Source organism: Onthophagus taurus, chromosome 11 (genome assembly GCF_036711975.1).
Source record: "Onthophagus taurus isolate NC chromosome 11, IU_Otau_3.0, whole genome shotgun sequence".
In the NCBI taxonomy this organism is placed as follows: domain Eukaryota; kingdom Metazoa; phylum Arthropoda; class Insecta; order Coleoptera; family Scarabaeidae; genus Onthophagus; species Onthophagus taurus.
Genome location: NC_091976.1, coordinates 7790898 through 7803782, shown reverse-complemented (window position 1 = coordinate 7803782; position 12885 = coordinate 7790898).

Below are 12885 nucleotides of genomic sequence, written 5' to 3'. Positions count from 1 at the left end.
TGAAAGCACATAGAGCTATCTCTTTGGTTGCAATTGCCTCCTCTAAAGTGCTAGTCAAAGCATTTAGAGCAGTAATTGTTGATTTTGCTTTCTGGTAAGCATGTTGGCTAGGGTGGAGCGGATTAGTGACAAGCAGTCCATTCCTGCTAATAGGTCTGTATGCCTTGGGGTCGGCATTTGAACGCCTACCACCTTTAGGTATGAAGACTACTTTTACTCTCCTCCATAGTGTGGGTATATAGCTAAGGCTGTAGCTAGCTACATATAGGGATATTATTACTGGGAGCAGGTCTTCTAAGCCTTTTTGCAGAAAAATAGGCTGAATTTCATTTCCTCCAGGCGATTTTATGGACTTGAAATTAGAAATAGCCCACCTTACTCTGTTGGGTGTAAAAATGTTCCCAGCTATGCTGTGAAGCCTACCTTATGGACGGCTTATGTCCATTACTTTTGGGTCGGAATTTGCCTGTGGGCAGATTTTTGAGAAAGGGAAGTGTGTACTCAGTAACTCAGGAGCTCCAACGATTCCTTAGCATCCTCAGTGTATTTACCGTCTTGTTTGCATAGGTGGCCTAGATCAGTGTTGTGATCTTTTCTCACGATCTTATGCAGACGAGCAACTGTAGGCGTATTGTCTATGCCTACACAGAAGCTGCGCCAGGTATTTCTTTTGGATTTGCGGATAGCCAAGTTATATTCTGTTAGGGCTTTCCTATAGAGATCCCATGTTTGCTCGAGTTTGAAATGCCTGACTTTATTATATAATCTACTAACCATGACTCGCTGTTTTTCAATGTCCTTATTCCACCAAGTCACATTGAATTGTGCTTTTTTGTGTTTTATTGAACAGGTTGATTGATATGCACTATGTATGAGATTATTTAGTTGAAAAGAGGCTATTTCAAGATCAATATTTGTTTTGATTTCGTTGACCTCTTCGCTGATGTGTCTACAAAAACGGCACCAATTAGGGTGTCCAACTCCCGGGACCAAAAATGTTTTCGGGATTCGGGACTAAATTCTAATTCCCGGTACTTGGACCAAAGGTCCCGAATTCCCGAAAATAGTCCCGAAATCAAAATACGTTTGCAAAAAAATATTTAAAAAACATTTCAAAACGTACTTTGAGTTTTTTACTTAAAAAATCACAAAACAGGAAATTAAAAAAAAAAATATTTTTTAAAATATGCTTTAAGTGCTACAAGTGCGTTTAAAGATTTATCTCCTAATACCGAGCGTATTTTCGTTGCAAAACAACCGGCAATAGAAAACGCCCTTTCCTATTGTACACTTGTGGGCGGTATGGTTAGCAAATACTCGTAGCATAGTTGAAGATTCTTGCCTCTACAACCGCCTTTCTCGAAAAGGGCCATTTCGTCTTTGATTATTGTAATTAATAAATTTTTTGTTGATGTTCCAATTTGAGGTGGTGACATTGCTCTCGTGCTGGTGGACGTAGACATTGCATTTTCAAATATCCTATTTAATTTTTCTGCTAATGACAGTTCATTACCTTGTTGATTGTTTTTAAGACAAGATAGCGGAATATCGTCTTCCTCTTGCATTGTTGGCGACGACGACGATGTGGGTGATAATCTTTGTATCAAGTAAAAAAAAAGGGATATTTCCATAGTATCTAGATGATCAAAAAATAAATCATCCGATTTTTCTATATATTTAAGCGGATTACAGAGATAGCTCAGTGCACTTGATGTTACTGTTCTTCGTTCATTTATTCGCTGCTTTAATTAATTAATTTTTGAAAGTTCTTGAAACGGTAAGTTAAACGCAGTAAGTTTAATAGTTTCAAGACACTTTACAACTCCCTGTAAAACTTCAAAGTCGTGGTCAGCCTTCTGAATACAGTCCTTTAGAAAAACAAACCGTTCTAACATTTGAGCTAAGCTGTTCCATCGTATTTTGCAATCTAAAATAAGTTTTAACTCCTTGCAATGTTTCCCTTTTACATAGTTCTGCAGAACACTGTTATTTAAAGGAGAGCGACGAAATAATTTGACAATCTTCCGTACTTCAGTTACCAGTTTGTGAATGTTCCCGTAATTATTTAAATGAAAGCATATTTGGTCATCGTCTTCAATTAACTCAAAACCACCGTCTTCATTATTGTCACTATTATAGTCGTCCTCGCTACTACTCGTGCTACCATCAGTTTCCGTGTTTCGGTTTGATAATTTTTGTTCATTTTTAGAATAAATGACGGCAATCACTGCAAGTTGAATGCCATGAGCAAAGCATAATTGCTGCATTGGTTGTATTAATTGTCCTACTTTCACCATTACACTGGCTCCATCTATTGTGATCGAAACAATGTCATTTTTAAGCTTAACTTAAATCGCTCGAGTTTCTTTCAACAAGATCAATACATTTTTCTGCAGGCAAAGATCCTTTGATAGGTAGTAATCCGATATTCCATATTTTACGATTTTGTCTTAATTGTCCATCCAAGTATCCGTGAATATTTATATTTATGTATAGTTTGTTGGCTATGGACGTCCATTCATCGAATGTTAAGCTGAAACGACGACCTTTTTCTCGTAGACATTGTACTTCATCGGTGAAATTGTCAAATACCTTTTCGCAAACATTAAAATTCTATTTTGAATTGTTGATGTAGAAGTTGGTAAATTTTGAAATCCCCTTGCCTCTAAACCTTTTCTTAAATCTTTAGATGTAATAATAACTCTAAATGGAAGTCCATCTAATGCTGCCATTCGAGCGATAACTGCATCTAAAGAATTATCTTCTTCATTGGAATTAATAAGGAAATAATCAGTCAGTTTTCTCTTTTTTTGCAACATTTGAGAAAATTGGGAAGACGAAGTAGAAGATGAGCTAGACTGTAGTTCGGTTTCCTCTTTGTTGTTATCAACAATTGCGACTTCAACAGCAAAATTTTTTTCTAGTGCTGCCGATAACGGACGAGTTGATTGTGGAACCACCCCTTTCTTTTTATGCACTCCAGCGAAATACTTGTGTAATCCTTTTGTTGAGCCGCCTTTACACATAATAATTTTGTTAGGACAAATCTTACATTTCGCCGTTTGTTTATCTGTTGATATATAAAAATGTCGCCATATTGACATTGGATCAGCGTTTTTTTGTGGGTGTACCGTATAAATTACAGACTCAGAACTCATTTTTTAAATTAAAACAGTAACAAAAATTTCATCACAGTGAATGAATAGCTTTTATTTATAATACTTTCAAATTACCTGTATTTTTGTTTAATTTTGCTTTGTTAATTTACCTCAAATTATTTGACGCACACACAAAAACCTCCAGAGCACAGGCTAGCCACAACTCACAGTGTCACACGACTATACCTATTAATTGAAGCACCGCCGGTATATAACACCGATTCTACAAATATTGCAAGTCGTAACTCGTTCTAGCCGGTGATTCCCCTATCAATTTAGGTTTTTTACGAACTCGGAGAACCGTTTCGTTAGATCACCCGGTAGCTAGTCGGAGTCTCGAAGTCGATATTTTTAACAGGTTGTAACCTGTTAGTTGTAGTTAGAGCTTGCAATACCGGGTATTACCGGATATTAAAAACCGTTATTGATGGTAAAATACCGGTATTTCGGTATTATTTTTATTTAGCGCCCTCGATGGCCGGGGGCGGCCGATGTCTTCGAAAACGGCTGTGCTAGTTTGAAGTTGTGCAGGAAAATGACATAGAGGATTCTTGTTTGTTATCTATCTTCTGTCCGTTGTAAATTTACATTTTCAAGTCACATTTTTTGACGTTTCATTAAAAAAAATGCTAGCCGGAGGCGACCTATTGAAAACGGCCGTGTTTAAAGCTGTGCTGGAAAATGATGTTGACCAAACAGAAATTTGTTATCTATCTTATGTCCGTACTAACCTCATTTTTTCAAGTGACATTTTTTGATCAATGTGAATACCATCTACAAGAAATATCATGTTGCACTCTGACAGAATGTTGAATATAACGAAGACTCAACCTTTGATGACGACAACTTAATGTTCGTGTTCAATAAATTTGTCATACCTAGCCAACAATAAAATACTTTCTGCATACAACTATTTTTAGTTTTTACTCCATAATGGTGTTTCAGGTCAGTTTGATTCGTATAGTGTTCCATCAAGTATAACAGTAGTATGATAAGTCTGACAAACTACCAAGAGCCATTATCTTAAAGTTTCTTTCTTGAATCTGCACCTTTCCAGAAAATTCCAAAGCAGGAATTCGAAAGAATTCCACAGAGCTTCAGATGATGAAGTGTAATTTCATTTTTTGACGCGGTAGTGAAGTTGAAACTTTGGACCAAGTGAAAGACAAGAAAACAATAATGGTATTACCAGATCTTTAAGTTTATTGGTACTTTGTACAAATTCCTAATATCTTTCCATTTTTTGATTATCTTCTCAGATTCTGTATTTTATGCTCTGTTGCCAATCTAAAAATATAATAGGAATTAACCTGTTGTAAGTAGAGGTGAAGCCGCAGAGGGGAAAAAATCTTGCAATTAGATATATCTAGGGATTGTAATTTAGTGAGTAAACTTTTTTATAGTAATACCGGTATTAATACCGGTATCCCGGTTTAAAAAATTTTGAATACCGAACACCGGTATTGAGATTTTGGTCCGGTATTGCAAGCCCTAGTTGTAATCGTTCCGATATTTTAATTTTTTTCTTGATTTCGGGACTTTTAAAATCCCGGGACTTCTTAGTGGTCCCGGACCCTAGCACTAATCAGTGATTGAGGGGATTCTGAATTCTGTTTGTTTTGTCATGTCTGCTACAATGACAAAGCAAATATGCTTGTGATCTGCTAAAATGATTTCACGTGAAACATGCCAGTTTGCGATTTGCGAACTGAGACGAGACGTGGCTAGGCTTGTGTCGAGCACCTCTTGTCGACTCTTGGTAACAAAAGTCGGTTCGTTACCTATGTTGAGGATATCTAAATTTGTAAGTATTGGTAAAGGTACTCACCCCTTTTGTTTGTATTTGAGCTGGTCCATGCAAGATGGTGTGCGTTCGCATCGCAGTCCAGGAGGAGTTGTTTCCCCCTCTTATTGCAGTAGTCTATGAGGTTTTTCGCCTCCTTTGGCGGTGGATCATCCTATTCACCGAGGAAGTATGCCGAGGCTATCTTCTTCTTCTTCTTAAAACCAGGGGTATCCACTTGGTGTCTGGGCTTATATAGCCCTTTTACCACCAGTCACAATTTTTTTTTGTATCAGTTTATCCTCACATTAGGTAGCATTAGGCGACAGATGTACATCCCCGGGTCAACCCCTCGAAAGGATGAACATCTACCGAACAGTGATCCATGCATTAAAATAAAATCAAACAAAAATTCCTATCTTGCACAAAAAATAAAAAAGCATTCTCAAAACTCTAGCGTTATTGGTTGCCAAAAGCATACTAACATTATTTGGCGGAAAAATGCCCTCCCTTCTCAGCTTAACAAACATTCTAATTCTGTCCAACTCATACGTTTCACATGCCAAAATAATGTGGTTGAGATCACAAAATTCACCACAACTGCAGTTTGGAGAATCCGCCATGCCAATCCTGTACAGATGTGCAGGAAACATGCCATGTCCCACTCTCATGCGATTAATTGTAGATATCATGTGTTTAGATTCTGGACGTAATTGCTTATACCATGCCTCTACTCTGACATCCCTCTTAATCAACCACAAGGCTCTGCCCTTGAATCTGCTACTATCATCCCAATTCCGCTGCCATGAATCCAATACATCCCTCTTTAGTTCGTAGACAATGTCACCAACGTCCTTGCGTATCTGATACAATGGACCAGTGTCACCCGCTGCCAGACCATCCGCCCTCTCATTGCCAACAATTCCCACATGGCCAGGAATCCAAGCCAACTCAATCTTCAGTTCTTCCACAGTACACTGCCAGCTAAGTTCTTTAACCTTGTTCACCAGATAATGTACCTTCGTCTTTCTTCCCATGGCCACCTCCAATGCACGGATCACACTCAACGAATCCGTGAATATCACCACTGGTGACACCCTGTTTGTCTTTACATAGTCCATTGCCCACCATACAGCAAACAATTCTGCCACAAATATGTTAGCATGATACGACAGTTTTCCGGAATGGGACAACTCCAAGTCGGGCTCATATACTCCAAAATGGACTCGTTTGGTTGGATCCCCGGTCACCGAAGCATCTGTAAAAATAAACTTTGCACCCGGCCACGACGACTGAACTTCCCGATTAAATACAGCATTATAGTTAAAGCTAACTGCAGGCAATGTTTGTCTAAGTTTAGCACAGACTAAATCGGTTCTCACTTTGGGGGCATACACATACACCTCAAAATCTACTCTGAACATGTCCAACACATTAGTGCGTCGCATATCTACTATTCTTGGTAGCAGGGTTTCGTATCTCTTTATAATCAGTGCTACTCTACTATCAGCCACCCTACCATTTCTATGTAGTTGGCTCAAATTTTCCATTAAACTTCCTACCGAACCAGATCTACGCATAAGGTTTTTCACAACAAATTTATCCATTAACAGGCGCAACTTTAAATCCAATGGCATAATATTCGCTTCCACCAATAGTGCATTAGTTGGTGTAGATCTAATTGCACCAGTAATAGCCCTCGCTGCCTGGAGCTGAATGCCAGCTAACTTCTTAAACACCAGTCAAACTCCAGTCTAGACTGGATAAGTGCCTTATAGAGTAACGCAGAAACCATCGGACCACATCCCCATCTAGTTGATGAAAGAGACCTCAGCAGATTAAGTGCCTTCTGACAGCTATTTACAATATAGTTCACATGCTCCCTCCAAGACAGCCTCACATTCAGATGTACACCCAAGTATACCGTGTTCACCGTCGTTGCGATATTTTCGCCCCTTAGCCTAATTGGAGGGATGAGTTCAGGTCTTCTCCTGCGGCTAAAAAACATTGCCTTCGACTTGCTAGGTGCCAGACTCAAATTACGTTCCTCGAGAAAATTCGCTGTCGCATTCAATGCATCGTTCATGATCTCAACTGCCAATTCAATGGAACCCCCCTCCTTCAACAAAACCACATCGTCCGCGAACACGACAGTTTTTATTTCACGCGCCTCATTTATAATACTAATGCCTCTGATGTAGTAGTTAAATAGTATCGGACTTAGAGAACTTCCCTGGGGCAAACCCCTGTATGAGGTTCTACCTCATATCTTGCTGGGGTCATGTTTGAGCCGATATATATTTCTGGTTAAAACCTGACGTAGAAGAGTAACCAGAAAGAAGGGCATCCATCCCGATTAAGCATTTCCAATAATAAGGTGATATTTACATTATCATAAGCAGACAAAATGTCAATGAATACCCCGACCATAATATTTCCGCCTAATATATCCGCCTAATATATTCCGCCTATAAAACGCCTGCTGGATGGACCCAATCACCGTGAAAAGGCAATGAGCCACTCCCCTACCCTTTCTAAATCCAAACATCGTTTCGTCAAACATCGAACGGGATTCCATCCACCACTCCAGACGCGCCAGAGCCATTCTTTCCAGTAATTTCCTGGAACAATTGATTAGGGAAATAGGTCTATATCCCTCTCTTGAATTAGGGTCTTTACCCCTTTTGGGAATCGGAACTACCTGTATTTCATGCCAAACATCAGGAACATTACCTCCATTCAAGATGTTATTAAAGGTATTCAACAGGATATCTCTGCTACTATCTGAAATGTTGTTTAACATGGCAAAACTGACGTTGTCTGACCCGGGGGATGTTGTCTTTTTAAATTTCAGAGCTAACTCTAATTCCGTTCTGCTGAATGGTTTACCTATATTAATATCCGACTCTTCAATTATACCGGTTTCAACCTCTTCCAAATTAGGTGCATACTCCGGACAAAGGTGAGACATAAAATCCCGGGTCCATGCAAAGTCTGTAGATGATTGTGATTCAGTGCCATTAATGGCTCTGTCGTAATGCCTAATGGTTCCCCATATCATTCCTAATGATGACTCCCTGGATAGTGATTCGCAGAACCGTTTGAAAGATTCTCGTTTCTTTTTTAGTAGAAGTCTTTTACTCAAAGCTATATACCTCTTGACTATGATAAAATTAATCTCGCTAGGACACGTCATAAACTGCCTGGTTACCATCTTTCTGAGTCCCACGATTCTCGCGCAATCGCCATCCCACCATCTACAACGGTAATTCGTTTTGACATTCAATTTAATCTTCGGAATGAAATAATCCGCCGCCTCCCTTATTGCCATTATCAATGCCTCGTAAGAAGGTGATGTTTCCAGCTTTAAACAGTTGTCAATGTGTTCTGAAAAACTAGTCCAGTTTGCCTTCTTGTAGTTAAACCTATCAGTTTTCTGGGTTTTGAATTTGCTAGGGAATGGAGTCCTGCTAGTAAGTATCCTAGCTAAGACGGGAAAATGATCACTTCCCAAAGTGTATGCCGAGGCTATAATCGCTTCTTGCTTTCCATCCGGCGCACAGTGGTCACTTTTGTCGATCTAAGCGAACGAAATTATTTTGTCTGATAAAACATATAATTAACTCTTGAAAAAGTTAACGAAAAGATAGAACACTAATACAGGTGAATAGTTTGTAAATATTGAAGGATGTATGTATTACTGAAAAAGTACTAAAATAAAAGAAACTTAACGTACAAAGTATAAATAAACGAAGAAACGCTTTAAGACAATGGTTTTTGATATAATTACACTTAATCAAACAATACCATTTTTAAAGTGTAACATGTAACTGAAAATAGAAAAAAAAACGCTTTTTATTTGTTAGTTATTGTCTATGTCACTATTGTAAGATTCACTTTCACTACTATCATTTATACTACATTTAATCATTTTTTTAACTTCTGATGGCAAAATGCTACTTTTCTTAGGTTGTGATGGTCGCAAACTACTAATTAGTGGATCGGATGATACGAGTAGCAAGTGCATCATATCCTCGAGTGTTTGCTGCCGAGTGAATTTACGCGAAAAGAAGTGTCTATATTGGTTTGAATCCTTATTTCGTGATTCTTGTACCTCTTCGGACATTTGTCCGATAGGTAAAACCGACTTTTTAATTAGATCAGCCCCATGAAATAATATTTTATGTAAACTTTGTGGCATATAATACCAAGGATATAAATTAACATAGATCCTTGCAGTATCTATACAATAAGTTTTGAATAGTACGCTATTTACTTCGAAACCACAGGAAATGGTAATTAAAATGGTACTTATTTATTTTATAAAATTTTCATTCACTCCTGTGATTTCAGAAGCTAATTCAGGACTTCTGAAAAAACGTCTGGCTGTATTGCCGTCATTGGTTGCCCCCAAAACCTGGCTTAGGCATATCAACCAGAAGACCTATGTTACGACGAATTTTTTTTTTGTATTTCTTCCTTGTTTCTACTTTTTCCTTATCTTCTTTCCTGACTTGCCATTTACATATCTCTAATCTGTATGCAATATGCAAAATGCACTCAAACGCTTTTATCGACGCATGGAGGCTTGAAATTCCATATTCCAACTTATCTTCTTTTATCACTCGTTTTAATACGACATCTATGTCATTCATTTTCTTCGGAGAAGCTCCACAAAGGTGACAGTTTTGACCAGGCGTATCAGATAACCAGCTGCAAATTTTACCATCAATCATGGTTAAAGAAAATAAGGAATAACACGGTATCAGGTTTGTTTGAAATTCAGTAGTCATTGGAGGCAGTTCATCTATTTGTTTTTTAATATTTTCAATTTCATTTTTGACAAATTCTTTTGTTTCTTTATGAAAAATTATTTGTACTGGTCGACAGTATTTTGTTGACGATGTTATTTTGCCATATAACAAATTCCTGTTTATCTTCAAATACACCTATGATTCGTAATGGCACTATATAAATTGAAAACAAAAATGAGTCATCATATCCTTCGCGTTCAAAAGGCTGTTTATAACAACTTTGTCCCGCTGCATCATCACAACCCTACTTGAAATATATACAGGGTGTATCTGAATGACATGCCCAAACTTCAGGGGGTGATTCTTTAGGCAATTTTAAGGGTACTTTGATATATAAACCATGGGCGACTTGGGCTCCCCTAAGGAGCTACACCCCTCCAAAAATGGCGGAAAATTTTGGTTTAATTTTTTTTTCTCAAAAACCATAAACGCTAGGACAACGAAATTTGGGGAATATGTTTAACTGGTAGTAGGGCACGTTTTCGCCCTATTTGTACTTTCAACCTATCCTTCTAAACTACTAAACGTAACCACCCCCTTTACATTTTTGCTAAAATTTTTTTATGCAGAGGGTAAATACATTAAAAAAAAAATTACATAGGTAGATGAAAGTATCCTAAAACTTTTTTGTCTCTCTAAAATTTTTCCAAAAACGACTAATTTTTGAGAAAAAAAATAAAGCAAACACTGCCCGTTCAACAACGGGATTGTCGATCAAAAGTTGGAATGAATATTTAATGAAAAAATCTTAGTAGGCTTTGCAATCTTTGTCAGAAATATTTTTGACGTTTAAATGTCAGTGGTTTTCTTACTATTATTATTGTTTTTCAAATTAATTTATGAATAAAGTTCTACCGCATTTACGCTCGTTCACTCGACGTTTTAAAATTTGAAATAAAACAATAATAATAGTAAGAAAACCACTGACATTTAAACGTCAAAAATATTTCTGACAAAGATTGCTAAGCCTGTTAAGATTTTTTCTTTAAAAATTTATTCCAACTTTCGATTAACAACGCTACAGCTTAACAGTTAGTATTTGCTTAATTAATTTTTTTCTCAGAAACTATTAACTTTTCGAAGAACATCAGAGAGGCAAAAAAGTTTTAGAATATTTTCGTCTATCCAAATAAAATATTTCCAATGTATTTATCATCGTCATAAAAAAGATCTAGACAAAAATTGAACGGGGGTGGTTATGTTTAGTAACTTAGAAGGGAAGATTGAAAGTACAAATAGGCTCGAAACATGCCCTATTATAAACTAAACATATTTCCCAAATTTCATTTTCTTGGTGGTAATGGTTTTCGGGAAAAATAAAATAAACCAAAATTTTTCGCAATTTTTGAAGGGGCGTAGCTCCGCAGGGAAGTCGAAATCGCTGATAGTTTATATGAGAAAGTACCCTTAAAATTGCCTAAAGAATCACCCCCTGAAGTTTGGGCACGTCATTCAAATACACCTGTATATGTTCATTTTTTTAATAATACTACTACTACTATTGGTGATATGTTCAAGCACTTCATTTTGAACGGAAAGTAATCTTTGAATTGTATGTTCAACTAACGATTCGAGCTTGACTTCGGCTGAAATTTCACTAATTGTTATATCATTTGGATAACAATGTTTTTTTTGCAAACAGCAATGCATTATAATTTGGGTAAATGTTTGCATTATGAGATTTGCTCATTTGTTGTACACCAATGTATTGTTTTTCATATGGTTGTGAAAACCATCTTGTCTGCCAATTCATCGATCATCACATCCACCCATAACTACGTAATTATTAAGTTCTTGATATCCTTACTGCTTTTTAATCACGAACAAATGTTCAATAATAGTACCATGGTTTTAGTTCAAACTATGACGTGTTCCTGAAGATGACTCTAAGTTGAGTCGAAACCGGTAGAACGAAAATATAATAAACTATCCATTACAAAAATTGCAATTCTTTATTTTAATTATTAATAAGTTATTTGATAACATTATATAAATAATTCAATCAAAAAACTAAATATGACAGACAACGCGTAAGTGCGAGTGCGCCAAGCCTTGTACGATCATTTTTATTGCAGCGTTTCCTTATTCCACGTTCGATCTTGAAATGTTTTAATTGTTAGCTTTAATACTTTGAAGGATTCAGGATTATTTTTATGTAATAAAAAGTTTTAAAGTGTCCAATCGGATATTTGACTTTCGCTCATTCAAATTGACAAAAGTGACTGTGCAGCGTCGGCAGTACCGCTGACGTTGCAACCAGGTCCCTAGGTTTAAACTGAGTTAAAGGTAGGTAAGTTTACGGAGGATATAGCGAGTATCGCTGCTCTCGCAGTGCACTCTTCTCTGTGATAGATTAAAGCCGGATTTATATTTGTCTGACGTGTTATGTCGTGATGCGCTCTGACGTAATGGTTAGTGTTCACATTTATATGTTGTGTTCTGACGCACTCTGGCGATATTTTGAATCAATACAATCGTAGCACTCAGAGAGTTCATACGTGGGTCTATAATGTTTTCCCATGAATCTTCTGATTCAAATTATGAAGATATTGGGTTCATCTAGTGAACAGAAAGAAAGAGGCTAAAGACGAATTTCACATCCTGGCTAAAGAGCTTGAGAGCGATGCTGATAATGTTAAATATAATTAAATTTAATATCGAAAGAAAGAAGAAACGCAAATCTGACGAGTCATAAGACAGGTGTACACTTGTCTGATCTGTCGTTATGCGTCACTTCCCACTCTACTGCTCTGACGGACATCGGGATCGCTGCTGATGCGACACAACACAAAGCATCACAACACATTGCGACACACAAATATAAATCTCACCATAGTAAATGTATTCAACCGATGCCGTTCTGACGCGTCACAACACGACACGTCAGACAAATATAAATCCGGCTTTACTTACCTACTTTTGTTGTTAGTCTTCCGACTATTCCTTCATATACATATGGCTCTTGGATCAGCGCAACATGTATACTGTCAGTGTAAATTGTAAAAGTCTTACCTTCCTAACTGGATCTAACAAATCGACCATTTCTTTTATTAATTTTAATTAGAATTCTAATAATTAAATTAGACAAATATTAAAAATAAATAAAAACACAAATTACAGAAATATTAAT